This window comes from Leptopilina heterotoma, unplaced genomic scaffold, assembly GCF_015476425.1.
Source record: "Leptopilina heterotoma isolate Lh14 unplaced genomic scaffold, ASM1547642v1 Lhet_6, whole genome shotgun sequence".
In the NCBI taxonomy this organism is placed as follows: domain Eukaryota; kingdom Metazoa; phylum Arthropoda; class Insecta; order Hymenoptera; family Figitidae; genus Leptopilina; species Leptopilina heterotoma.
In genome coordinates, this window is record NW_025111137.1 from 4612555 (window position 1) to 4639525 (window position 26971).

General features: G+C 26.6%; 1 protein-coding gene across 2 annotated transcripts in view; it reads left to right on the forward strand.

The window, feature by feature from the left end:
* Positions 1 to 9889: 9889 nt before the first annotated feature.
* LOC122509213 (protein rhomboid-like) overlaps positions 9890 to 26971 on the forward strand; it is an 81554-nt gene continuing 64472 nt past the window's right edge. Inside the window, exon 1 of one of the 2 annotated variants that reach the window (XM_043623074.1) lies at positions 9890 to 9990. The gene's annotated coding sequence lies outside the window, so the exon portion shown is untranslated. Of the gene's footprint in view, positions 9991 to 13846; positions 13905 to 26971 lie in introns of those variants that run through there. The other variant, XM_043623075.1, reaches the window with a different exon arrangement.

The window sequence follows — 26971 nt, forward strand, 5'->3', positions numbered from 1 at the left end:
GGTTTGGTAGTGAGTAGTGTCCAGGCATTTCTTGTAAAAATGATATAAGATCTTAATTTTTAAGTAATATCTTCAAACTATTTAAAAAAAATAGGTTCTAGGGTTAACTATAACTATATGCCCCTGGTTTGGTCATAAATGAAAATAACGTTCTATTACCAAAAAATTGTGTCCTTTTTGTCAAAAGGTGATGGACATTTTTTTAGAGAGGGTTAAAGGTGAATTATTCATCTGTTGGATTCCACGGAAAAATGGTTTAGTCCCATATGTATTGCACTGTATACATACTGAGAAAAAAGGAGAAAATCTATAGGACGAATCAGTGTGCATCCATCCACTCTATTCCTCATGGAGGAAGAGAGAAAAAAATAAAAGATGACGATAGAAGGAAAAGACACTATACTGTAACTATACTATGTCTGCGCTCGCGCGACTTTCCTCTAGTCGTATATATATATAAAGAGAGAGAGAAAGGGAAGTTAAGAGGATAGAAATCCAGAGAAATGCAAATAGTGAGGATGGAGGCTTTTCGTCAGGATTTCCAGCGTATGTAGACATCGTCGAATGGAAATTGAAAGAGAAGGATGAAAGGGAGTAAAAAACAAAAAAGAAACGATGAGATGAAGAAAAGTCGAGAGCAATGGAGAATAAAATAAAAATCAGGCCATGTTCCTGGTTCTCTTTCTCTCTCTCTCTCTTTCGATTTTTATTTAGACTATACTTTTGGACCAGGGGAAGAAAAAAGTGCGAGAGAATTGATAAAATTGTGAATATTAATCCTTGATATATCAATTACAAACATTCACATCAGTATGCAATAGACAAACGTAATACCTAAAATTAAAATTCGAAGCTCATTCCTGATTACATTTATTAGTAGATCAGTCCGAAATAATCCGATTGTACGAAAGCGGTGCTAATATGATCCGAATTCAATCCGTACAAAAAGACTAGATCGAAATGAATAATCCACACAAAGTTTAGAATTTTTGTTCCATTAGTTTCAAAACAAACCCCATTAATATGGTTTTAGTCTAGTAAATAAGCGTTGAATTTATTTAGTATTTTATTTTTATTTTTATTAGTTTGAAAATGAGTACATTATCTAATGTTAGGTTTATATTTCGTTATAACAACTATTCTTATATTTCTTTTCACTTTATTAAAAAATTAATAATGAGCAGGTACAATTTTATACCCTAGATGGAAATTTTTCAAAAACCACATAGAAACTCATATATATCAATATAGAATTTTCCACTTTCATTAACTATTCCACTGTGGGTAAATTTTCACAACGACCAGCGTATGTCCTTTTATTATCATCGATGCGATGGACGTTACGATTTTACACTTTCTGTCTACATTCACGCCATTGAATTAAAATCCCGTCTATTGACACTGTGATTTTATACAGCAGTTTTATATTTTTTAATTTCTCTAATTAAATTTACAACATTGAATGTTGCTTTTATATTTTGAATTTACATTTGAAGTATAATCAGGCCTCGGATATTATGATTCTTTCGACTTTTATCGACTTATATAATATATATTAAAAAATTGCGACTTTTTCGACTTTTCTTACAAATTTTATGACAAAATACCATATTTTTAATATAAAAAATGCAACTTATTTTTTGAAAATTTTTTCTAATTAAATTTTTGAAATATACAATTAAAAAGATTTTGAATAATTGAAATTTAGTAAAATTAATTGAAAATAAATCCTTTTTTACAAGTATTTTATTATAATTTTTGAAAATTAACTATTATAGAATTTTTATTGAAAATTTTGGAAATAATTGAATTTTTTAAAATTATAATGAATAATATTCAAGTGTAAATTCGTTAAAAAATGAAAATATTAAAATAGTTTAAAAAAAAATAATTCTCTGACAAAGTAATTTTAAATTTTTAAAAATTTACTATTTTAGAATTTTTGAGAAATTATTTATAATTAAAATTCATCAAAAATTTAATAATTTTTTTTAGTAATTTTTAAAAACTCAATTATTTATTTGTTTAATAAATTTTTTTATACAAAATTTAATTATTTTAGGGAATTTTATTAAAATTCGTTGCAAAATTCAATTATTTTCATGAATTTTTAATAAAATTTATGTATAAATTTCATTTTTTAAGAATTTTTAAAAAATTTATTGAAAAATTCAATTATTTTCATGAATTTTAATAAAAACTCTTTGCAAAATTCAATTTTTTCCTGAAATTTTATTAAAATTCGAATTCATCTATAATTTTAATAAAACTTTTTGCAAAATTCAATTATTTTCAGAAATTTTAATAAAATTTTTGTCTAAATTCAATTTTTAAGAATTTTTAAAAAATGTATTGAAAAATTCAATTATTTTCATGAATTTTAATAAAAACTTTTTGCAAAATTCAATTTTTTCCTGAAATTTTATTAAAATTCGAATTCATCTATAATTTTAATAAAACTCTTTGCAAAATTCAATTATTTTCAGAAATTTTAATAAAATTTTTGTCTACATTCAATTTTCAGGAATTTTATTAAAATTCGTTGCAAAATTCAATTATTGTCATGAATTTTAATAAAATTTTTGTCTAAATCCAATTTTCAGATATTTAAAAAAAAATGTATTGCAATATTCAATTATTTTCAGGAATTTTAATAAAAATTTTTCTCTAAATTCAATTTTCAGGATTTTTTTTTAATTTATTAAAAAATTCAATTACTTTCATTAATTTTAATAAAACTTTTTGTAAAATTCAATTTTTTTCTGGAATTTTATTAAAATTCTAATTCATCTATAATTTTAATAATAAAAATTTTTTTTTTTAACCCTTTGCAAAATTCAATTATTTTCAGAAATTTTATTAAAAATTTTGCCAAATTTAATTATTTTAAGGAATTTAATTAAAATTCATGTCAAATTTTAATTATTTTTCAAAGGTTTTACTAAATTTAAATTATTTTTTAAAAAAATTTTACCAAATTTCAATTTTAAAAAAAAAATTTTTAATTGTTATGTATTTTGTAAAACTATTGCGTCTTTCAAAAATTATTTAGATATATTTTTGAAAAGTTAATTTTACGAATTTATTTATTAAAATTTTTGAATATATTTTACCTTAATATTAATATCTTTGAAAAGAAAAATAAACGGTTTCAATTATTATAAAAAATTGAATTTTTGTATTTAAATAATTGAATTCTTGAAGAACTTTCGGAAAAATATTAAAAAGTAATATAGTTAATTGATTTAGAAATGAAGTTTAGTTAAAAATTGTAGAAAATAATTGAATTTTTGTAAGGGTTATAGTTTTAATTTTTAGAAATATTATTGAATTTCTGAATTTGGAATTTTTTAAATTTTATTTCCTAGTGAAAAAAGAAATAAAAAGTATTTAAATATTTTATTTAGTAAAATTATGCAAGTTTTGATTAATTGAATTTAGAAATCACTGAAGAATCAGGGAAATAGAAAGTAAAATATTTGTGACAACACTAAATTAAATAAACGACTTTTTCGACTTTTTTTCTATTTTTAATCGACTAAAGCGACTTTATTTGTTCGTAAAAGTCGATCCGAGGCCTGTATAATTTAAAAAATTCCTTTCATACCCCACAATTAACTTGTAAGCTTGCATAGCAAATTTGCAGTGCAAGCTTGCTGCAAGTAGGCTTCAAATATTTACCCCAAGGTTTAAGAAGTCGCTAAATATGAATCTAACAGCAGATTTCAAAAATCCAAAATAAAAAAAAATAGTTATCTTTTAAATAAATCACACGTATTTTTAAATATATCAAAATATTTATAACTCTTTTTTAAGCTTCATAACTATTAAGCCACCTCATAAAACTAACTGTGTGACAATAACGGTTTGGTATATTGGATCCCAACAAATCTTTAAAAGCGTCATTTGCGTTTTAATAGCTCAATGAGTCTTTTGTTCGACAATGAAAAAGTAGAGCGCTGCGCCTATTAACTATCATGGACCTTAGGCTGTCGGAGAATATATCGATGATAATTTGCATACACTGCATTAAATGCATAAGCCCTCCTTTTGACAAGGGGAAGAGATGAAAGGTCAATTGTCTAGAACGAACTCTCCAGCATCGCAAAAAGTAAACACAAAAAAAAATTACGGGTTCAACGACATCGCATCTTATATTGCTGTTTTAAAAAAAAACTTGGATTAAATGCAGCTTAGCTAATGAGAGCGTCTCTTGGCAAGGAAAAACAATTAGCAATCTTTATTAGATACTTTAAAATTAAAATTCCAATGCGGTTACTGCATCTTCCCCTTTTTTATTGTCATTTTAATTTCCCAGACAAGTCTAGAGTTGTTAAAGAATGTTATTGCACTGAGAACAATTGAACATTTCTGTGTTTATTAACTATATAATACTGATATCGTTCTTTCTCTTGAAAATTTAATTTTAAAACTACAAAATTACCAACTGGGTAATAACTTTTTTAAAATTTTCAATTATTCCGCATATGTATTCGTTTCTTCTATTTTTCAAATTTTACCTATAAAACGGTAAAATATATTCAAGCAGAATTTTAATGACAAAGAATTAAATTTTCATTTCTCAGTATGTACCTACTTTAAAGAAATAAATATCTATATTTGAATTTTTATTCATACTTTTCCAAAGTGGGGGGGAAGTCACATAAAATTGAAATTCTAATGGAATACGTTCGATACATGCTTTCCCCGTTTTAGCCAGACGTTCCCGCCTAATGTCAATAGGGCGGCATGAATTCTTTAAAAGGCATTCAACACGCTTCAACGATTCCGAATGACACAAGCTTTTATAAACATTTTTATTTCACAAAAAAAAATATTACATAATCATTGCACTTACAAAATTGCAAACTCATTCAAGAAATACTCAAATTTTTATTTAAAAACATATTTTTTAATGTTCAATTAAAAAAGAAACAGTAGAGCAATTTCATATATGAAACGATCAAGTAAAAATTTTAGTTTCATTGGAAAGCTGTGATTTTTTTTTTCACTAAATTATGTAAAGTTTAAAAATAGGACAATAATTTGTTTTCAAGTAATTAAAAAAAAATTGGTTTTTAAAAGTTACTTTTTTATTTTCTCGAAAGTATATTGTTGTCCCATTTTCATTTTTACACATTTTTATTTAAAAAAAAAATTTTGCAGCTTTCCACCAAAAATGAAAAAAATTAAAAAAACGCCATCAAGATTTATCATTAATGATTTTATCTTTGTGATATGGCGGATAATTTTCAGATTCATGAAATTGGATCGAAATTTATTTCTCGGGGGTTTTTGGTGTCGATGAATTTGAATTTGATGTCCGTTTTTCAAAATTTAAAATGGCAGATCCAATATGGCGACCAAATTTTTTTTAATGTTGCCGGATTTAACTAAAATGTTTACTTGAGGGTCTTTGAGGTCACTAAATCCAAATTTAATGTTAAAATTAAAAAATTATGTCGTCAATATAAAGACTAAAATTTTAAAATAGAATTAAAATCTCATGTCATACGTCAAAAATGCAAAACAGTTTGTAAAACATACATCTAATTAGAATAATATAACAACATTATACATCTAATAATTTTGGACAAATTCATAAACTTTTAAAAATTTTGATGACATATTGGATCCGCCATTTTGAATTTTTAAAATCTGACTTCAGATTCGTAATCAACGAACCCGAAAACCCCCCGAGTTGCTAGTTTGAAAGTAAAGCCTATGTATTTTTTATTTTCTCGTCCGCCATATTGGATCCGCCATTTTGAATTTTGAAAATATGACATCAGATTCGTGATCAGTGACCCAGAAAATTCTCGAGAAATGAATTTTGGTCGAAACGCATCAATTCTAAAATTATCCGCCATATTGGATCCACCATTTTGAGTTTTGAAAAACTGCGCTCAAATAAATTTATAACATTTTAAAGCTTAAAATCAAAAACACTACAAAAAGTGACTTTTTTCAAAATTTTCAATTTTTTATATTTTAACAAGTTTGGACAGAATTATCGTAGAATGTTCGCTAATAGGTCAAGAGATACGCCCTGAAAAACTTTAAGAAATGACAAAAAATATTTATAAGTGTCTTTATATTTTTTAAAACTTATGGGCAAACAATTTTTTATAAAAAGCAATAAATCTCTTAACAGCTGATTTTTTCGATTACATCAGATGAGAAAATGCTCAATAATCAACAATAATAATAAATCTAAATTGATCTTCTTTTCATCCTAAAATTAAAAAATTTTTATTAAATATTTCCATTTAAAAGTAACGGAAAGAAAAGCATTAAAATAAAAGTTAATAAATAATATGTATTATGTTTTGAAAATTTTCACAAAATCTTAGGAATGCAATTTAAAAATTCCTTATTCTCAAATGAAAAGTGGAGAATCAAAAAGTTAATATAAGGAGCATTATATATTGTTCAAGTAAATATTCCTATCAAAATACTTTCTACGATGAATAAAATGAATTTTCTTGAAACAAGAGAAAAGACTGCGCGTATGAGACTGACAGTAAAAAAAATCCAATACTTGCATTAAACAAAGTTCTCGTACGACTTGGAAAATGTGCCATAAAAGAATAAGTGTCGTAAAAAGTGAAGTGCGTGTAAAAAGAATGTTGACCAGTTTTTTATAACAATTTTAACAATACGGCATATCAATTCATATATAAAACATAAATAATGCCCTAAACTTTAGATCAATAATCTCAGGGAACTGGAACGTTGAATTCAGTTTATCTTAAAATTAGCAAAATAATTTCAAAATTAGCAGGTCAAGAGGCTGAATGAGCCTTAAATTTTAGGTCAACAATTTCATTTCAAAAATAAAAGTAATTGACCAAATTTAGGTCAATTTTTATCACTCTCTAAATCTGAATATGTGAAAATTCACATATTTGTACGTTATAAGTCGTCTTCTCGATCAATAAGTGCATATACACTTATGATAAGTGAAATTTCACTCAGAATAAGTGAAAAATTCACTTATTTATAAGTGTATATGCACTTATTGATCGAGAGGACGACTTATAACGTACAATAAGTGAAATTTCACATATTCAGATTTAGAGAGCATGCAATTAAAAAGTTATATGTTAAGAAACTAAATAATATAAAAATTAGAAAGTGAAGAGATTCAATAAGCCTTAAATTTTAAGTTAATTATTTCATATCAGAAAGAATATTGCATCTTAAAACTTAGGTCAGAAATTCAGGTCAACAGACGAACATAACCACAAAATTTAATTCAAAATTAATATTATTAAAATAAGGCGAAAAAAGTTGTAAAATATCTTGAAATTTCTCACAGGTCAAAGTGAGAATTTTCTTAAAGTATATTATTCTTTGGTTATAAATTTTTCTTTCTTTTATCGTGTCGAACTTTCTTTAAGAGAGTCATTTAAGAAATCTAAAATGTATCTATCAATAAAAAGTAAATTTCACAAAGCCAACAGGACTTCACATCGATTTTCAACAACTTCAACATCTTTCCTCCTTTTCATACTGTCGTAAAAATCAGCAAACGACGAGAAAAAGCTTAAATTCTCATCGACAGTATAACAGAAGGTGTTTTTTACTATCTCGTAAAAAGGCCACACTGATTCTGATTGGATGTTCAAATTCCTGTGACCACTATTTTTACAACTTATAATGGGAATCTGATACAGAGAATATTTTTTTCTTTATAATAATTTTTATATCAAATTTTTTATAACGCGTTATGAAAACATTATATTCCAAATAGTAGAACATTATAATTGTCGTAATATTGCGACAATGTTGCTTCAACATTAATCACATACATTTTTAAGTCAATGTTGCGTTTTTGCCACCAACATACCGTCCGCCATATTGGATCCACCATTTTTAATTTTTAAAAACACCATTCGCCATTCGCCCGTTGACAAAGAATGCCTCAAATATGAATTATTTTTATTTTTACTAGATGTACAAAGGTTTTTAAGTCAGTTGATAATTTTCCCAAAATGAAAATGGCAGATCCAACATGGCGGACGATATTTTTAAAAATAGATTTGATTCATGTAAAACTTATTACTCGGGGGATTTTGGGATTGCTGGACACAAATATGAGGTCTGTTTTTCAAATTTCAAAATTATATTAAAAATTTCATTGTGCAAAAAAAATATTGCTAATCAAAACAAATATTGTTTTAATGTTACAGTGAAATATTTTCAAATTTATGGGGATTTTTAGAACCTCCAAATCCAAATTTCATGTCAAATTCTTAATAAACAACCCCAAAAATTAACGAATATGATGAATTAAAAAAAGTAAGAAAAATTTGTTCTATTTTGAATTCTTAAAACTGTTTTAATTAAAAAAGTCAAGTTTTTTTCCAAAGTAATTAGGTGCTTTATTATATGAGAAAATGATAAAATAATTGTTCTTCATAGGTTGGAGAAAATTGATATTATAGTTGTCAGAGTTGGGCCCTTTTCGAAATTCAAGAACAAAATTTAATCGTTACCCATTTAGTCCTAAAAGTCTGTTTTTTTCTCTTCACATTTGTACTTACCATTTTCAAAAATGGTGGGCTAAAAGAAATTTGCACATCATGTTTCTTATGTATTTTTTCATCCTCTTTCAGAATCTGCAAAAAAATTAAACTTTTGACTTAAGAATTAAAAGTTATATGATTGTTTAAACAAAAAAAACACCAAATTTTTTTGTTTTTGTTTCATTAAAACTATATTTTCGATTGGAAATCGATTCAGGAAAAATTTGGACTGACAAAATATCGCGTCCAAGATGTATGACCTTTCACTTAGGCATTGCTAGAAATTTTAATTTTTTCGAAATTCAAAATGGCGGCTCAAAAATGGCCGACAAAATATCTAAAATTTTGAATAGTCAGAAAAATAAATTCTTGACACATTTTCTTGTTATAAATGATTAAAATTAGTATAGAAATAACATCTATGATAAAATGTTATCACTGTGACTAATTTAACAATATTTTAAACAATTTTTATAAACAAATTGTTTTCTTTTAAAGTCATAAATATTGAAAAAAATTTGTTTGTTTACAAATCGCTGTTATTTTGATAGTTGCCATGAATGTGGAGAATAAAAATTATTTAACATTATTATTTAACAATGTTATAAACAATTTTATAAACAAATTAAGAATTGACAATAATTGAAGCTGAAAAATAGTGTCTTCTTCCACTGACTTTTTTTACTGTTTTCTTAATCTTAATAAATCTTTGGAGTAAAAATTATTGGCCACAATTATTTAACAACTTTGTAAACAATTGTTATAAATAAATTTCAAATAAACAACAATTAAATATGTAAAAATTTCGTTTTTTCCTTTACTATTATTTTTCTATATAGGATTAATGAATCTTGAAACTTTAATTTACCTACTAATATTTTTCAATAAAGTTATAAACAATTGTTCTAATCAAATTACATTTTAACAACAATTGAATATAAAAAAATAGTTTTTTCAATATACTTTTTTCTATGTCATTTTTATGTGAGAGTAATGCCAATACCAGCACTTCACCTTCAGTTATTGTAAATAAATAATTTGTTTACAAGAATTGTTTATAACTTTGTTTGTAGTTTAAAAAACAAAAAATGACAATCCACAAAAATTAATTTTGAAATGAAATCCATGAATAAAGAAAAAAATTTTAATTGAATTGGAATCGTGAAATTATTGTTTTAGTTTATTCTAATACAACAAATGAAAATTTTTAAAAAATGAACGAGTATTTTATAGATATAAAAAGAAGTGGAAAAAGAAAAACATCCAACAGTGCCACCTTCATCTCACCGCCTACTCTTAGGATATATAAAAAAGGGAGCCCCATTCTTGAGAATAGTATCTTGTTGAGTTTGCTAGTGGTTAGTTTGATGTCACTATGCTATGACTTTTCGTGAATGAGTTTAAAGTGCATGTGCCTTTTCATATTCTATTCCAAAGAGTTTACACTTTTTCGTCTCTGGTATGTTGACATTATAACTTCTCAATATATTTCATTCCAAGAATTTCAAATTTTTTCTACAGAAAAATTTCTTTTAAAACTTACATTAATTTTCAAATTAATAAAATTTCGTTTTGTAAATAATATTCGAAAATTTGTTTTTTTTTTACTTTTGGTATATTTATAGAAAATTTCCCCGATTTTAATTTTTAAATATTTACATATTTTATCCATGTTTTGAAAAAATTAGCCGTTTATGATTATATTATTATAACTAAAATTTAAAAGAAGTTAAAGTTGTTAATTTTAATAATTGCAAAACCATATAGGACAAAATTTTGTCGATTTTGTTTTCAGAAGTTTATTTCGTGCTTAAAAATATTTTTCTCCATTTTTAGTTCAATATATATCGGTTTGAAAAAGTTGTTATTTTCAAAAGTGCTAAGAAAACGACTGATAGTTTCTCATAATGAAGGAATATAGGAGAAAAAGGAGAAAACAGTTTATACGGGTATTGATCGAATTTTTATAGACATTTCACTCGGGAACTTTATACAGAGTTGAAAACATCGGAAAATGAATGATCGTGGAAAAATAAAGTGAAATTAAAGACACAAACTTTATAGTTGAATGTGACAGTATATATATAAACAACCTAGGTCACGTTGCCTGCAATCGATATATAATAACGATTGTCTATTAAAAAAAAAAAAAGAAAAGTTTTAAAAGCATTTTCCCCTTATTCTCATGTCTGCTTTACGTCTCCTCAGGTATACTTAATAGGCAAAAGGCATCGTCCTAGGATCAGTCTTACTTGTCACGTATACTTATACACTCACACACTGAGCTATATTTGGTCCCTATACATATTTATGCATGTATATATACACACATCCACACACATTTAGAAAGAACTTTAGTGTAAATGTGACACGTGGATGGTAAAAAGCTCCTCTTTTTCCTCGAGTCTTTTCAAGCATATACGAGCAGCTGACTTTGCAAGCTGAAGTATCAACGAAATTGCATTTACATTAGGGCATCGGCAGTAAAGTAGCATAATTCATTCGTCCAACTTTTACAACTTTTCAAAGCCGAATAGAAAAAATATAAATACACATTAAATATTCGGTTTTTACTTACTTTTATTTAATTAATACCTTCTGGGTTCGCTAACACAAATCACACTCTTTACATTTCAAGCAGTTCGTGCAGAAACAGCCTCTATGACCATTTTTTTCCAAATTCACATTTTTAGTGAAAATTTGTCTTCTAATGAAACCCTACAATATGGTAAAAGTTTCTAGAAACTTGTTTCTAAAGTAAATTTAAACTCTGGTATCCGCCCGTTTTTTTAACATTTGTCAAGCATAAGAATTGACTCACACTGTCCGTAAATACAAATATTTTAAAAATGATTGGATTCGCTTAGAATTTATTATTCTGGGGTTGTCGGGGTCGCTGATTACAAATATGATGTAAAAATAAAAAATTTGTTGTTAGATTCATAATCAATTATCATTCTGTAAAATTCATAAATATTTTGTATTTTCAGGCCTCGGATATTATAATTATTTCGACTTTTATCGACTTATATTAAAAATTTGCGACATTTTCGACTTTTCTTCCAAATTTTGCGACAAAATACCATATTTTTAATATAAAAAATGCATCTTATTTTCGAAAATTTTTTTTATTTAAATTTTTGAAATATACAATTGAAAAGATTTTGAATAATTGAAATTTAGTAAAATTAATTGAAAATAAATCCTTTTTTACAAGTATTTTATTATAATTTTTGAAAATTAACTATTATAGAATTTTTATTGAAAATTTTGGAATTAATTGAATTTTTTAAAATTGTAATAAATAATATTCAAGTGTAAATTCGTTAAAAAATGAAAATATTAAAATAGTTTTTAAAAAAGTAATTCTCTGACAAAGTAATTTGAAATTTTTTAAAATTTACTATTTTAGAATTTTTGAGAAATTATTAATAATTAAAATTCATCAAAAATTTAATAATTTTTTTTAGTAATTTTTAAAAACTCAATTATTTATTTGTTTAATAAATTTTTTTATACAAAATTTAATTATTTTAGGGAATTTTATTAAAATTCGTTGCAAAATTCAATTATTTTCATGAATTTTTAATAAAATTTATGTATAAATTTCATTTTTCAGGAATTTTTAAAAAATTTTTTGAAAAATTCAATTATTTTCATGAATTTTAATAAAAACTCTTTGCAAAATTCAATTTTTTCCTGAAATTTTATTAAGATTCGAATTCATCTATAATTTTAATAAAACTTTTTGCAAAATTCAATTATTTTCAGAAATTTTAATAAAATTTTTGTCTACATTAAATTTTCAGGAATTTTATTAAAATTCGTTGCAAAATTCAATTATTTTCATGAATTTTAATAAAATTTTTGTCTAAATCCAATTTTTAAAAAATTTTTAAAAAATGTATTGCAAAATTCAATTATTTTCAGGAATTTTACTAAAATTTATGTCTAAATTTCATTTTTCAGAAATTTTTAAAAAATTTATTGAAAAATTCAATTATTTTCATGAATTTTAATAAAATTTATGTCTAAATTTCATTTTTCAGGAATTTTTAAAAAATTTATTTGCAAAATTCATTTATTTTCAAGAATTTTAATAAAATTTTTGACTAAATTCAATTTTCCAGAATTTTTAAAAAAATTAATTGAAAAATTAAATTATTTTCATGAATTTTAATAAAACTCTTTGCAAAATTCAATTTTTTTCTGGAATTTTATTAAAATTCCAATTCATCTATAATTTTAATAAAACTCTTTGCAAAATTCAATTATTTTCAGAAATTTTAATAAAATTTTTGTCTACATTCAATTTTCAGGAATTTTATTAAAATTCCTTGCAAAATTCAATTATTTTCATGAATTTTAATAAAATCTTTGTTTAAATCCAATTTTAAGAAATTTTAAAAAAATGTATTGCAAAATTCAATTATTTTCAGGAATTTTAATAAAAATTTTTCTCTAAATTCAATTTTCAGGATATTTTTTTAATTTTTTGAAAAATTCAATTCTTTTCATGAATTTTAATAAAACTCTTTGTAAAATTCAATTTTTTTCTGGAATTTTATTAAAATTCGTTGCAAAATTTAATTATTTTCATGAATTTTAATATTTATGTCTAAATTTCATTTTTCAGGAATTTTTAAAAAATTTATTGCAAAATTCAATGATTTTCAGGAATTTTAATAAAATTTTTGTCTAAATTCAATTTTCAAGCATTTTTAAAAGAATTTTATTGAAAAATTCAATTATTTTCATGAATTTTAATAAAAACTCTTCGCAAAATTCAATTTTTTCCTGAAATTTTAATAAAATTCAAATTCATCTATACTTTTAATAAAACTCTTTGTAAAATTCAATTTTTTTCTGGAATTTTATTAAAATTCTAATTCATCTATAATTTTAATAATAAAAATTTTTTTTTTTAACTCTTTGCAAAATTCAATTATTTTCAGAAATTTTATTAAAAATATTACCAAATTTAATTATTTTAAGGAATTTAATTAAAATTCATGGCAAATTTAAATTATTTTTCAAAGGTTTTACTAAATTTAAATTATTTTTTAAAAAAATTTTACCAAATTTCAATTTAAAAAAAAAAATTTTTTAATTGTTTTGTATTTTGTAAAACTATTGCGTCTTTCAAAAATTATTTAGATATATTTTTGAAAAGTTAATTTTACGAATTTATTTATTAAAATTTTTGAATATATTTTACCTTAATATTAATATCTTTAAAAAGAAAAATAAACGGTTTCAATTATTATAAAAAATTGAATTTTTGTATTTAATTTCTTTTTTTGTTTCAGGTAAGCTTTTCTCCAATACTTATTTATACGTTTGGCAAAATAAGGATGAAATAACTAATAACAGGTATGATTATTTTAAATTGTTCTACCATATATTCCATCAATAGATTCGATGAGAAAAACTGTCCGCAGTAATTTAACTGACAACATATTGCTAGTATAACGTCTATGAAAATATTTTTCTCTAGTGAAAAATTTTCAAATAATAGTTGCTATCATTTATATTTTTTTCATTGGAACCCAAACGCCGCACCTGTACCGAATATCCTGTTTGTAAATTGTAATTTTGAATTTGACTTCTTGTATACAAACTACATTCGTACTAATTCGGAAAATATTTGCCTACCTACAATTTCCGGATTATTTCAGACTAACTTGTTTGTATTTAATCCGATATTTGAACAGTTGAAATAGATATCATCATTTTGTATATATGCTATTAGACTAATAACAAAAAATTAAATCTACCATCTATGCAAACTGCAAAAAAGTACTGGTTAAATTCAGATTTATTGAAAGAATTCCAGAAAAATGTAAATTCCAAGTGATGAAGCAATAGATCTAAATTTTTACGAAATTACGTAACAATATGTGTGATACCTTCAAGTAGATCATATATGATCCAAGCTTTACAGTTTCGTGGCATATTATATGCATACGAAATGTAAATCGCGGACCAGTCATAGTCTCAATGGCTCGTTTACATCTAACGAATACATGTGCACGTGGAAATTCATATCTAGATACATATGCGTGAGAACACATAAACTCAAAACACAGAGACAAGTGCATTCGGTTGGACGATGTAAATGGCTTAAGCTATTACATTGAAGGGCGCTACTGGCACGTACGTTAATTCGCGTATATCGCGCAATATGATCCTGGAATCTACATAACGCGATGCATAAGTGCGTGTACCACATACACGCCCAGCAAATTCTCACACCATAACCAAAAACCTCTTCCAAAGGATCCTGCTGGTATATAATCCTGGAATTTGAATTACCCACTGCTACGCAAGAGGGCAAATGTAAGGTGAAACTGCCTCTCACATGTGTGCCTACGTCTATACTATATGTAGAGGGTATTATGTAGTGAGTAATCGTGAGAGAAACTCCTAGTCTCCCTTTTACCTAATCCGAGGATTTCAATAACGTTATATACAGTTCGAGTTTCATTTACACTCGAGAGGAAATTTTTGTTGATTTCTTCTTTAATTCCTCAAGGAGTGTTGAAGGATTTAATATTAAATGCTCTATTTACTATTTCTTGATATAATCCGATTGTGAAGGATTTTATTTTCATCTACTAGAATATTTAGGATCATGAAAAACATGCACCCAGCTGAAAAAGTTCTATAGAATTTCACTACAATGTAGATATTTTTGATGATGACAAATTCTTTTTTTCTGATATCTCTCCTGAAACTTTTATACATACCCTTGCATCTATTAAATCAAACGCGATTGGATTATATATCTATAAAAATGATTAATTTGTCCCTTCCCGTTATTTTTCCCATTTTGTTAAACATTTATAATTGTTCCCTTCAATCTTGAATTTTTCTTGATATTGGAAAATGAGTTCTGTTCGTTATATACCAAAAATACAAAATCCAAAGATACCTGCTGACTATAGACCCTTCTTCTTAGTTTGCTCTATGGATATACCCTTGGAAAGAATAGCCTGTAAGCAGTTAACATCTCTCTTATCTTCTAATGATTTATTAGAACCTTTGCAATCAGGTTTTCGCGCTAAACATAGCACTTGTACTGCTCCTTTAAAATTTATAACTTACATTAAACAGGATTCGAAAAATGTTACATTTGTGGTGTTCTTTGATTTCTCAAAAGCATTTCCTTCAGTCAATTATAATTTATTAATAAATAAATTGCATTCATTTATGTTATCCAAATTTGTTTGCAATTGGTTTGGGTCTTATCTGGATTCGAGATTTCCATGGATACTTGATGGGGATGGTAACTACTCAGAGTGGGATAATGTTAAATGTGGCGTTCCGCAAGGTGCCTCACTTTCATCTTTACTTTATAATTTATTTATTTCAGACCTAAAGAATTGTTAAAAAATACAAATTGATATTGATTATGTTGTGCAGTGGGCCAATGATAATAGACTCGATCTTAACTTGGATAAGACTCAAGCCATGCTAATTACATCAACAAATAAACCTTCTACCATAATATTTCCCTCTCTTTTTGTAAGGGTCATTCCAATTGTTTTTAAAGAAACTGTAAAAGATTTAGGATTAATATTAGATAGTACCTTGTCATGGAAGGATGTCAACCTGTAGGTATGTATTTTGTTCCTTGAAGGGCTTTGAGTTGAAATGATTATATACCAGTATCTTTAGGGAATCTTCCACAACAATATCAAATTATGTTCAAGTTCATTGAATTTTTCTGAGGAATTTTCACCAACATCTACAGGAGAACTGACAAGAGAATATCAAGAGAAACATCTACCGATATCTTCATAAGAGAACTTACGCTAAAACATTAAAAAGAAATTCTACTAGAATTTTTAGGGTGACCTACACTGCAAGTACGGCAATAACTTCCGTTGATATCTTTAGGGAAAATTCCACTTTAATATCAAATGAAACATTTACTGAAACCATAAGAAACACCTTCACTGAAATCTCATCAGGAATCTTCACCATAATATTCAAGAAAACTGCCACTACAGTAACAAAAGGAACATCTACTGTAATCTTTGAGAATACTTCTGCTAAAATATTTAGTAGAACATATACCGAAAATCATAAGGGTAACTTACATACATAGGAAAATTATAAGGAATATCTACCTCAAACTTCAGGGAAGTTATTTTCACGAAAATTAGAAGAGGAGCATTCACTAAATTTGAAAGAAACCTTCTCAGTGTTCTCATGAGAAGCTTCCACCAGAATCTAAACTTTAACTAGAATTATGATAGAAAGATCTACAGGAATCTCCAAAAAAAACTTCAATTTGAAGTTTTTGGGAAACCTTTACCATTATTTGAAAGGAAAATAGAGTTGTTTACTGATACCTTATGGGAAAAAAGTGGACACGAGGGTAAAAGTTGTATCTAAAACGTCTTTAAAACATTCTTTGAACTTATGTCCTAAAGATGTTCCTCTGAAATTGAAAGTTAGAATCATTAGCAGATCTATAGAGAAATTTAACTTCTGAAATATATTTTACCACTTTAACGCCCAGTGTTACATACGCTGCACCACAAATTCATTAAAGTCATCATAACTTTAAAACTAATAAATATTACTCAAAATTCCAAATTTACAGCTATAGTCAAACTCTTACAACAGCTAACAGAAAAGAAACAAAAACATAATGATAAATGAATAATAAATAATAAGAAATAAAATAATAAACAACATTTCATAATAACAATAAACAACATTCTCTCCTATGATGGAATAAATAATTTTGAAAATCAATCAGATTTATTTGAGATTTATTACTCGGGTGTTTTCGCGTAGCTGAAGATTTTAAAAATTCAAAATGGCAGATTCAATATGGCGGACTTATTTTTTTAAAAACTGAACAGATTCGCTTCAATCTTATTACTCGTACATTTTTGGGGTCACTAAATACAAATTTGGAATTAGATTTACAAAATTCAAAATAACGGACGCATTTTTTAAAATTAATCTAATTCACATAAAACTTGTTACTTGGAAGTTTTTAAGGTTGCTGATTACAAGTATGAATTCAGTTTTTAAAAACATAAAATGTCTGATGCATTTAAGACGACAAATTCTTCAAAATTTATTTGATTTATATGAATCTTGGTAGCTGTGGATTTTTTGGTATTCCTAATTGCAAATTCTTATATAATATTAATATATTTCGAATTTTAAAAATCTGACTTCATATTCGTTATCAACGACCCCAAAAACCCCTGAATAACAAGTTTCAATCGATTTCGATCATTATTTAAAAAAAAATTCCGCCATATTGGATCCGCCATTTTGAATTTTAAAAAACTGACTTCATATTTGTAATAAGCGACCCCAAAAACACCCGAGTAACAAGTTTCAAGTGAATTTGAAGAATTTTAAAAATAAGTCCGCCATTTTGAATTTTAAAAATATGAAAAATCCGACTTCAGATTCTTAATCAGCAACTCTGAAAACCCCCTAAAGTGTACTTGGCTATTAACCCTTTAATGTCCAGTGGCACACATACGTACCACCTACCTCAAAAAATCATAACTTTCTTAAAACTTAACGGATCAACTCCGCTAAGGTCTCATTTTAAAGGGGTGAGCGAGAGTAACAAATACATATTATGCATGTCATTTTCTAAAAAAAACTATCCTTTTTGAAATACACCCCTTCAAAAAGCGCAAAAAATGACAAAAATTTTTAAAAAAAGGTATAAATTTAAGAAAAGATTTCTTTTCGGCTTCCACAGTAACATATGTTTAAAAATATTGTAAACTTTGTAAAAAAAAGTTAATAACCCAAATAAACCAAACAATTTAAAAATCTACCAGATTCGTTTAAAATTTGTTACTCGAGGATTTTCGGGATCGCTGATTACGAATCTGAAGTCGGATTTTTCATATTTTCAAAATTCAAAATGGCAGATCCAATATGGCGGACGATAAATTTAATATTCATCAGATTCGCCTGAAACTTGTTACTCGGGGGTTTTCAGGGTCGTTGATTACGAATCCGATGTCAGTTTTAAAAAATTCAAAATGTCGGATCCAATATGGTGACCGAAAATTATAAAAATTCACCAGATTCGCATGAAACTTGTTACTCAGGGGTTCTTGGGGTCGGTGATTATGAATATGATGTGAGTTTTTAAAAATTCAAAATGGGAGATCCAATATGGCGACCGAAAATTACAAAAATTCACTAGATTCGCGTGAAACTTGTCACTTGGGGATTTTCGGGGTCGTTGATTACGAATATGATGTCAGTTTTCAAAATTTCGAAATGTTGGGGTCAATATTACCCAATAATTTTTTAGCTTTTTTTGTGTCTGTTAGTAAATTAATATGAAAATGAAAATTACAAATTTTTTTAAGAACTTCTAGAATAGAGTAATATATTTTCTACCTAGGTGACATCTGTGTGTCTATTTAGCGCTGATGGTAGTTAAAAAGATCCCCTCCACGGTGTTGTGGAAAGGAGTGCATTGAGTAAATGCGATAATATGATAATAATTAGTTAAAAAGTTATTTTTTTGATTGTTGAAGACTAAAGTCAGTATCATATAAATTAGGGGTGGGTTTCAAGGGTAGGTGATGTTATTATTAAAATTATCCATATCTGTGAAACTTTGAAATACTAATTTACAATTCAGAAGCACTTAGAATCCATTTAATTTTTTTTATTCATCCACAAAAACTTTTATCGTAGAAATTGTTTATAATTTAGAAGCAATTAGAATCTATAAATTTTTTAATCATTTACAAAAACTTTCACCGTAAAGAGGTGGTTATTTGACTTTAACGGTGATTTTCAAGGGGTTATTGATCATCGTCTTCAATTTTTAAACAACCAGGAAATGTTTATAAATAATTATAAAGTAGATAGAAGCTGAAAAATATTTAATTCATCAATTAGGTTAAATATTAATTGTTTGCGGTGGTAATATACCTTGAAGGTGGTTTTAAGGTGTAAAACATGTTTAAAATTTTTTTTTTATCATATTAAATACTGTGGGCACTAAAATCGGATGTCTCTAAAGGATGTAGATTTAGCTTTCTATTTATTATGTGAACATAACAAACTCCTTGGAAGCTTCCTTAGAAATTCCACCTAAATCTCACTAATCTTTCTTGAAACTTTCCAGAATGATATATACATAGTATTTTACTGGCATCTTCAATAAATTCAACTTTCATGCAGGGAAATAATAATTTTACTAATATACTTTTCCTCTTTTTGCAAAAACTGTAATAAAAATTAAAAAATAAAAACAAACCACTCAGTTTATTACTGAAACAAAATTCTGAAATTTATTCTTCAAATAAAACTAAATTCAAAGTAAACTTTATATAAACTAGTTCCAATCTTTTAAAGTGTTCTTTTAATATATAAACTTTATAACCATCTCCGAGATGATACAGCACTACTTTTTATACTAGCTCAGTGAAATTTTCTTCTCTTTTTCTTTTTGCAAAAAATCAGTTGATTTCCTTAAACTCATTGAAGGCGTTGGCACATGAGCTTGGATTTTTCGGTTGATTGATCAAGGTCGAATTAAATTGAAAAACCCCTGGAACGTCGTCTAATAAATCTTTTCGTAAGCAAAAAGAAAAAAAAAGAAGAGAGAAAAAAATAATCGATATATATATACATGTGCGGGTGAAATTGAAGCCGATCAGAGTTATTAATCTTGAAAAATTACGAAAATCCGGCGCGACGAGAGATCGGGGTGTACTCGCTAGCAGTATAAATAAAGAAAAATAGAGTAGGGAAAAAAAACAAGAAAGTATAACGAATAAGGGCAAAAAAAAAGTGTTTTCTTTTTTCTTCTTTTTCCTTGAGAGTGAAGGAATTTTCCAAGAGACGACGCCATTCCGCGGGAGCTGCCTGATTGGATTATTTGCTTACTACCCTCCGGTGCGGCGTTAGGAGTTGGGGGTTCAACATTACTATAACAGATATATTGGCCCTAGAACAGCTTCCTACACGTTATAGGTAAACTTATTTGAAGGTATAACCGTATAACCATTTCAAAGGCATTTCAAGACACAATCTTCCGACTAGATGGCCATCGACTAAACTCGATTTTATTCTGCATACTCCAAAAGTCATTTTCCAAAAGGTTAAAGTACATTTTATTATTTCCAGGCGTATCAACTTTTACCAATAAAATTAGCATTGAAAACTGAATAGGAATTTATATATATATAACGAAAAGAGCGATTACTTTTTTTTATCAAATTTACTTTGATAGCATTTTTTTGTACCTTAAATCAATAAATCTATAAATTGTTGGATTTATGAAACAGAATAAATTTTTCTTGTGGTTAAAAAAGAGTAACTTTATAATAGAGGTATTTTCAGGAGATGTGTATAACATTCCTGAGGGGATAGAAGAACTATTGACGTTTAACCGTAAGATAAGATGGCCTTAATCTTCTAAACGAGAGCCACTCCTTTTCCTCCCGGTGTCATTTTGACCCTTCCTTTTCCACACCGTAGAATAAGGATCCCAAGACTAAAATGCTTTTCGCTACACGACATAAATTTCGAGAGGCTCTCTCTTCCATTTCACTTGGCGCATTTGCTACTCGAGTCGGTGTTCCTTTGAATAACCGTTACAGCTAAATGACATCGCTACTGGTTAAATTAAATGGCTTGATAAATTTAACGTAACCTAAAGGCTAAAATACACTTTCGAGTTGATATTAAGGAAGGCCAATGATGTTTAATTTTTAAAAATAGATAATTAATTAATTATAGTTAAGAAAACTATTTCTTATTAAAAAGAACTTCACAGTGGGGTTCCTTAGGGAATCTTTTTCAGAACGTTCTTAGGGCATTGTAAACAAAATCTTTAAAATATCCTAAAGACATCTTATCACTGTCTTAAAAAAGACATCCTGAAGATGTCTTAAGGCTGCCTTAAAGGCATTTTAATCATACTCTAAGTCCGGCCTGAAGACGTCCTAAAATGTTTTATGAATGTTTTATGAAAATTTTTATGACCTATTTGAGACATTCTCAGAACAAACTTAATATATTTTTGGAACATTCTCAAGACAAGTTTGAAACATTTTCAGAACATGGTAGAAACATTCTCAGGGCACGCTAAGGTCCTGACATAAGTCCCAAGTGTCCTAAATATGCTCCAGGCTGATTCTATCTCAATTCATGCAGGGCGAATAGGTTAAAAATTCCAAATCAAGTTAAAGGTAATTTTTCTTGTTCTTTAGGACAAATAAAGAGACACGTATTTTTTTATTTAGCGAAAAAAAAAAAATTTTAGCTGAGTTATGAGTGTTTGAAAATTTTAGGACATATCGTGATTTTATAGCTAAACAGCTGACAAATTATTTTCAAATCTTTCTAATTTTTGCAAAAATAAATATTTTTCAGTTTTTTTTCTTGATTTTAGTAGTGTTTTTGATACTTTTTCTTTGCAAACTTGAAAATTTGAAAAATTTTGAAAATTAACAAAATGGCGGACATTTTTCGAAAAATCAAAAAAGTCAATTTTCTCAAAAACATCATTTTTTTATTTTTCTTAAAATTTTTATGTGATTACTAGATGAAAAAAGGAACTAATTTTAAAAGGTTTCATGTCCGCTAAAACTGTTTGGAAGTCGCTATAATTTTTTTCAGAAAATAACAAATCTCATTATTTTGAGTAATGTATCGGCATATATATATTTTGCATGTTTATGTTTTGCGATGATTAGTAGTGTTTTTGGTACCTACTTTTTATTTGCAAACTTGAAAATTTTGAAAATTAACAAAATGGTGGCCATTTTTCAAAAAATCGAAAACTAAAAACACTAAAAATAATTGAATAAAAATATTCATTTGGAGGTTTTTGGGGTCGCTGAGTTAGAATATTTGGTTAAAATTTTGTAATTGAAAATGGCTACCAAAAAAATTTAACGGTCGCTATTTTGTTAATTTTCAAAATTTTCAAGTTTGCATATAAACATGCAATAAATATATATTATATACCGAAACATTATTTGATTTGAAAATAATTTGTCAGCTGTTTAGCTCTAAAATCACAATATGTCCTAAAATTTTCAAACACTCATAACTCAGCTAAAAAATTTTTTTTCGCTAAATAAAAAAATACGTGTCTCTTTATTTGTCCTAAAGAACAAGAAAAATCGAATTATTATTATTAAAAGTAAAAAAAATGTCACTTTTCAAAAAATTGTTTATTTAAAAATTATTTTTTAAATAAAAAAAAATTATTTTTTGAAATATTTTTTTAAATTGTTTATTCAATTTAAAAAGAAATTTTTTTAAAATTCTACGCAAGCATTTAATTAAATTATAAATAATCATAATTTCACAGGAATTCAATTATTTACAATTTTTTTATAAATTTATTCGCAATAATTCAATTCTTTTCATAAATAATAAAATTTCTACAGGGATTAAATTATTTTCGTAAATAATAAAATTCTTTTTAGTATAAAATTATTTTTAACACAATTTTAATCGAATTCTTCGAAAAATATAATTATTGTTAAAAGTTTTATTAAAATTTGTCAAAAGTATTGAATTATTAAACAATATGTGACGCTCTCCCAAGAAAGGTACCTAAGAAGCAAACGAATTATAGGTTGGGTTCGAGTTAGATTTATCTTGATTAAAAGTTAATTTTTAATTATTTGAATTTGAAACAAATATTCATTGAATATTTTGAATATAGTAAAGACTTGAAGACCAACAATTTTTAATTAATAATTGATTCTCTTTCTGTATTTTTACTTACAAAATTTAAAACATAACTTCAAATTTTTTGCTTCTTAGGTACCTTTCTTGGGAGCGCGTCACAATTTGTAGATAAATTTCTTTATAAGAATTCAATTACTCAATAAATTTTTTTTATATTTATATAATTTAATTCTCGTAGAATTTTCAAATAAAAATTTATTTAATTAAAATTTTAGATAATAATTCCCGTGTAGAAAAATTTCTTGGCGCTAACTAGCAGTGCTAGATACAGAGTAAATTTACATGCAGTCTAGCGCTGCTAGCTAGCGCCACGAAATTTTTCTACACGGGTTGAATATTAAAAACATTACAGCATAAAATTTTAGTTATAATTGGATTTTGAAAAGGTTTCAAATTAAAATCTTTGAAAATCTGAATTACTCAGGGTTTTTTGGGGTCGCTGATTACCAATCTGAAGTCAGATTTCCGAAATTTGGAAAATTCAAAATGGCGGATCCAATATGGCGGACATTTTTTTTCAAAATTGTTCACATTTGCATAAAACTTGGTAATTGGGTTATAAAAAATTGCACAATTGAGAAAAAACTGTGAATTTATAGTTTTATGTGCTATTGCACATAAATAAAAAAAAAATAAAAATAAATTTAAAAAATAAGAAAATAAATTCTTTAAACAAAATTTAAACCTCAAATTCAATGGAAACCCCCCTTAATCAGAAGTTTCAGTTGAAATTTCGAATCACAATTTTCAGTTTTAAATTTCAAGTAGAATTTCCAATAATCGGAAATTTAGTGATAATTTTGAGTTAAAATATCTAATCGGAATTTTCTGAGAAATTCCCTTAGAGCGCATTACTGGAAACTTTATCAAGTCAGATATTTTCTAACGTAAAATGTTTGTAATGAATTTTCCGTATGCTTTCTTCTATTTAGAGTAACAAGAAACTTGTTTTCACCATTGCGACATGGTCCAAGTAGCAGCTAATGTGATACCACTCTTCATGCTTATGGGGAGGAATATAGCTCCCAAGATGCTGCTCTCTCTCCCTCTTTCTCTTTTTTCTCTCTCTAGAGTATAACAGAAATTCAAAATGAAAAATACTTTATGCAGTTCGTGACATAGTTTTGCATGTTCTTGCAGTTTATTTTTTTTATTACAAATATCACAATGCACACATTTGTCCAATGCTCTGAATAATGTACTAAATTCCAAAAAATCTCTGCTGTAAACTGAATTTTTTCCCCTTGTTTTATAAAAACACTCCTAGTTTTTATATATTTTTGTTCTTATTTCATTTAGATCCTTTATTTTTTATACACGATCCTTTTAATCAACTTTATTACTCGTCTTTTATACTCTGATACATTTAGAGTTAGTTTCTCATAACTTATACATAATCACGTTTTAATGCGCGAAGATAATTTACATCCACGATGTATGGGTTAAGAGCATCAGTTGTTGGCTCATTGCCAGTCGTTAGCACCCCTCTCAGATTGTTTTTTACCACTCTCGCACGTCTCGAAGTACAAATATTTTATGTAATTTGCTAAAGCAATTTTTGAAATTGTCTCTTTATAAATTCTTTGTTTTTTTTCACATTTTTCAATTTCAAAAAGATGAGGATTTATTAATTTAAAAATTGACAAAATTAAAAGAAAATTCCCCTCCTGAAATATAAGAGGCTTACTTTTTTTTAATTTTGCATGAATAAATTGAAATAATGAATTGTAAATGAGAAAAAAAAAATTGACAGAGAAATGAAAAAGTTGAGAAAATTGATGCCACTTGTTTAATTGAATGTAGAATTTAGTACAACTGCGAGAACACCCATTTTGCCTGCTGCGTCTTTTCATTTTAATCCCTTTCCGTGGATGAAACTCTCGACGAGTAATAAACGGACGATTACTCATGTACACCGACATTCAAACCACTCTCGGTACATGGACGAATGAACAGGTGTGAGATTGAGGTGGAAATTCACCATCATTGCTGTTAAGGGAGAAAGAAAAGAGGATCAACGATTAAATTGCGGATATAGATGAAAGAAAAAAAAAAGCTAAATTCTAAAATGTTGCAATGTTGCATTGATGTTAATCATCAATATTAGTCAAAAAGCTACTAAACTAAATGTTTCCGGAAAAAAAATTGCATGACAAAAATTATCCAAAAAAGTATGTCGTTTGCTGTAAAAAAAAAGCTCTCATCTATTCTACGATCCATTTCGTCATAAAACTTTTACATATACTTGAAAATCGATCCACGAATATGAGAATTTGAATCTCAGTGTAAAAAGAAAAGAAAAGCGATCTAGATGATTTTTATGTAGATTTTTAAAATGCTTACATTCACGATACCAGGTCGAATGGATTCTAATGAGAAACGCGCAATGAAAATATTTTCCAGAGAATTTTTCAAAAAATTTTGATTTGATTTCTGCTGTGAAGAGAATTTTTTTTCTCTTTCATTCACCATTAAGTACACACAGATTTTTAATGAGGTTTCTAGGTTCTTTTGCATGGGTACACTTAAAGTGGATATGTTAGACGGTGAATTTGCTTGAATATAATATATTACGATGTAAATAATGATGTAGCGCATTTATTTTATATATAAAATGTATTACATGGTGCAATAACATGAATAATAGAAATAGTTTTCATTGACTGAAGCAACATTGACTTTCAGAGAATTGCCGTGTAACAGTTCATTGTCATAATATTACCTACTGTTAATAATGATCTGAACAATACTATCCCTGCCAGTCAATTATGCATTGTTGCGTGAAACTGTTGCTTTGTATATACCTTACGCAATTATAGGATAATGGAGAGTTAATGTTAGAGCATGAAGTACGTTAAATTAGGAAGCTATGGACCTTCCTGTATAGAATTATATCTGTAGTAAGCATAATACCCCAATAATATCGACTTAGTCTAAAAGATTATTGTATTTCTAGAAATTATTATTTTGTTTATATTATATTAGCACTTATGGGGAAACTAATATAAATAAAGGGTGATTAAAATTAAAATGGCATGTTTGATTTCTAAAACAGATAATTTTTCTACGTTGAAATTTATCTTTCAAAAAAATATTCTCTTTTTAAGGGGGGGTAAGGTTTGTTTCGTCTAAAAAAGACCTTTTTTCATGAATTTTTTTAGAAGAAATTATTGCTGTCGATTTATTTTACATATTATTATATGATAGTGTAACATTTGAAGAATATTAAAAAAAAATTTTGTTAAAAAATAGATAGAAATAACGAAGTTATTGCAGATCTCCGCAGGTGCCTAGAAAAAAAGTGTTTGTGCGGTGACCAGCCTACAGCATCACTGGATCAACTAAAACCAAAAAGTGAAAATGTTTTGTTTAGTTTATTACTTTATCTCTCAAGTGACGAAGAGTTTTTTTAAATTTTTCAATTTTTGACACCATTTTCAAGTCAAAATGACGATTTTTGACGAAAAAATCGACCTATTTGTTATTGTAAAATTGTTAATAATTTTAAAAAATTTAAAAACTCGACGTCACTTAAGAGCTATTTATACGTAGAATAAGTGTACAAAATTTCAAAACGATCGGTTCAGTAGTTTTTCCGGTAGGTTGGTCACCGACTTTAAAAATGACACTTTTGGGAAAATAGATTTAAAGTTTTGTACACTAAAAAAATGAAAATATCTTTAAAAAGCTGGACTTTCTTATAAAATACG